Raw genomic sequence first — 4,290 nt, forward strand, 5'->3', positions numbered from 1 at the left:
TTTAGTTTTTCACTAAGATAGGTAATAAGATGACATTCTTAGCTAAGAACACCGCCAATCCTAATGCCTGAGGGATCACATTTCACCTCGAAAGCTTTAGAAAAGTCAAGAAGATGCATTACTATTTTCCTCTTAATTTCTTCAAAAGCCTTATTTACTGTCTTACTCCAATAAAAATCATTTTTCTTCAAGCAAGTAGTGATTGGTGATATGATAGTGCAAAACCCTCGAATAAAGCGTCGATAAAAAGTAGCAAGGCCATGAAAGCTACTCACATCATGAATATTTTGCAGTTCCAGCCAACCAATAATTGCCTTGATCTTTTCAGGGTTGGCGCAGACTCCTTTGAAAGTAACCATAAACCCTAAGAAGATGACTTGATTCATAAGAAAAGAATACTTCTTTGTATTGCCATAGAGTTGAGCAGCATGAAGTGCTAGATAAACTTGACGCAAGTGGTCCAAATGAAACTCTTTTGATCGACTATAAATCAAAATGTCATCAAAATAGATCACACGAAATTTTTCCATAAATAGTCGAAGCACTTGTGTCATAACACGGATGAAAGTGCTTAGAGCATTAGATAGACCAAAAGGCATCACCAACCATTCATACAACTCGTCTTTCGTCTTAAAAGAAATCTTCCATTCATCGCCTAAGCGAATTTGGATTTTGTGATAACAATTTTTAAGATCAATCTTAGAAAAAATTAAAGCTCCCGCCATCATATCAAGCATATCAGTAAGTTGTGGAATGGGAAAATAATATTTGACCGTTATTCTATTGCTGGCTCGACTATCAATACACATACGCCAGGACCTATCTTTTTTTGGCGTGAGCAAGGCAGGAACAGTACAAGGGCTTAAGCTCTCATGGATGAAACCTTTCGTAAGAAGATCATTCACTTGACGTTGCAGTTCAGCATGTTCTTTAGGGCTCATGCAATAGTGTGGCAAATTTGTGAGAAAAGCCACAAGGACCAAGTCAATTGCATGTTGGATATTATGCAAAGGAGGTAATTGATCCGAAAGATCATCTGGGAACACATCTTGAAACTCATTTAGTATAAGAGCAGCTTCTTCGGATGACAAAGTGAGGGCAGTGCTCCCAACTTCACGAGCCACCAAGGCAAACACAACAGAGCCAAGGTTTGCTTCCTTTTTAAACTCTTTGGAATTTATTATGTGCAAAATCTTTTTACTATGAGCATTTTTTTTATTATCTTTGTTAATTATCTTAAGACACATAAGATTTATTTTAATCTTCTTGCCTTCGAAAGTGACTGAGCATGAGTTGGAACGCTCCAAAATAGTTACATAACTAAAGGCGACCCAAAATAATATGCTCTACATCCATCAGCATAATATCACACCACGTCTTCCTTATAAGAAAGAAATGTGGTAGGAACTACAAATCTCTCATTTATAACAATTAAGAAATTATTTATAAGGATTCGAATGAGGTGTAGATTGTAACGCCAAGCGAGATACAACGCTAGAAGAAATGGCGTTAATACAACTTCCACTGTCAATGATTACCTTGCAATCTTTGATCTCACATATAATGTGATACAATTAGTTAGGATCTTTTTATTGCATTAGTTATTTATTTTTATTAAAATAAAATTTTTGTAGGTCGCATTCAAACGTAGTAGGGGTCACATTCGAACGCCCTTGCGAACACTTGAATCAGGTTCGCAAATACAAAAAATGCATATTTTGCGTTCAAACACGGTCGCGCAAGTTCGAACGCCTGCATCATGTTCACACATACAGAGATGGAGCTTTTAATGTGTTCGGACGTAATCAGGCACGTTCGAACGCAATCGACGGGAATCCTTTAGAATTAGGGTTACATATTATTTTAGGACTTGTTGGCTAGCCTCTATAAATATGTGGATGGTAGGTAAATTCATTATGCTATTGAATTATTGATTTCTTACCTCCCATTTTCTCTCTAGACTCTCTCTCTCCTCCCTCTTCATTATCTTTCCACCTATACCGTTGGCAATGTTTCTCCTAACTTCTAATCTCCCTCGACTATCGAGCCACTCTTTTCTTTGGGATCTTGACCACTTCGTTCCCTTCATCTACTTCCCTTAATCACATCCATAATCTACCCTCATCTCCATATCTATCTATAACCCTAACATCCACTCCACCCGTCACTACTACCATCACCCACGTTATTTTGTGTTTTTGTCCCAGTTTCAGTTCGAATCTATGAAGGACGTAAATACAAAAGTTGTAGATTAAGAAGTTATGGATCTAACCCACTTTGTTTCATAATTTTCTGACTACAAAAAAATATATAACGAATAATTTTCCACGATTACGCGGACTGATTTCTATAATACATCCAGATCTTGAAAAATCATTGCTTAGCCTATCTTTGGTACCAGAACGTATCAACTTGGTATCAGAGTTAGATTAACCTCAGACCTCCATTAATGATTGAAATAAGGAAGATGACATCAATAAGGAGACCTATGGAGAGCACACCAATAAGGGAAAACTCAATTCACGATGACCCTAACCGTGATGTCGATTCCTTTAGAGCGACCACGGTAGGATCAAGTCAACCAACGTCCATGGGTGCGAATATAGATGAACTTAGGGGCATGTTCCAAACATTGTTGCATAGAGTTGACATAATTCAAAAGGATCACAATGAATTCAAGGAATATGTCGTAAATCAATTAGATTCGTCATCTCCTCGATAACGATCGGAGTTTTAAGAAGAACCAGCGGTGGGACCTCATCGAACCAATAATCCATAGGTCTAGGTGCATCATGTCAGTGTCAATGATCCCCTCTTACCTATGCCTACACATCATCCCCTACCTCCATTACAAAACCCAAGACCGACGGTGATGGAACCTGAGAGGTGTGCGACACCGGTGCGCTTCGTCGATGAGGAGAATTGGCACTTTAAGGTGAGGTTGATCCCTATGGAGATGGTGATGGATGTGCTCGAGGATTTAGATAAGGTGATCAGCATGCACAAAAGTTTAGACCTGAATCAACGATCTTTCGCGAACCCGACAATACTATTCGGGAGAGAACCGTACGCTTGGACTTTCCAAAATTCTAAGGCGATGATCCAACGGATTGGGTGTTTCAAGTTGAACAATATTTTGATTGTCAAGGTATAACAGAAGATGCAAAGGTCCATATGGCAAGCTTTCACCTCCAAGGAACGGCATTGCATTGGTATAGATCGGTTATTCGTGGTGGTGAATTTACCGGATAAGCTGATTTTTGTAGAAGGATTACACGTAGATTTGAGACAACGACATATGAAAATTTTGCTGTCACATTATGCAAGATAGTTCAGAGGATGACCATATCGGAATACTAAGCTGAGTTTGAAAGAGTTAATAGTCGTTGTAAGCCACCTTGGGCCGAACAGACACTGATGAGCACATTTATTTTAGGACTGTGGGATAAGATATAAGTGGATATTCGTGCTCTTTGTCCTACTTCTCTTAAAGAGGCCTTTGAGAAGGCCATGAGAATGGAACAAAAGCATAGGGCTCTAAAGATGGCAGCGAAAACCAATTGGGGCAACTGAGATGGGCGGTTTGCACTTAGAACGTCGGCTGGAAATTCTGTGGGTTCAAAAACAGCGGTTACAAGCACTAGACCACGACCACTTTTGAGACCTTCTTTTGATGTTAGAGGAGGCACTAGATCCCCTATTCGAACTCTCACACCTGCCCAAGTGAAGGAGCGAAGAGCGAAGGGCGAAGGGTATTTGCTTTCGATGTGATGAGTGTTTCACTCCCGGTCATCGGTGTTCTAAACCGATCAGGAGTGTGATGCTTATCAATGGTCTTAAGGAGGATGATGAGGTTGTTAATGACAGAGAGTGTCTAGAGGAGGTCCATAAGGAGGCCGTTGAGGGAGAGGTGGAGGAATGTATCCAACTTGAAATATCGATGCATGCATATTCGAGTACTTCCACGCCGAGGACGTTACGGGTAGATGGACTTGTTAGAAAGTATTATGTGCACATCCTCATCGATTCGGAGAGTACATATAACTTTCTAGACGAGAGGTTAGTGAGGTGATTGGGTTTAGATGCCGAACCGACCACGAGATTTGATGTTGATATTGGAGATGGCACAAAGCTTAGAATAGAGAGCTTGTGTCGCCGGATCGGTATACGGGTGCAAGGACACGACATCATTGTGGACTTGTATTCGTTGGCGCTGCGAGGAGCGGACATTATCCTTGATACTCAGTGGTTACAGAGTTTGCAACCCGTCACATTTGATTTCCGGAGCAT

Source organism: Typha angustifolia, chromosome 15 (assembly GCF_048772165.1).
Source record: "Typha angustifolia cultivar Huaian chromosome 15, ASM4877216v1, whole genome shotgun sequence".
Classification (NCBI taxonomy): domain Eukaryota; kingdom Viridiplantae; phylum Streptophyta; class Magnoliopsida; order Poales; family Typhaceae; genus Typha; species Typha angustifolia.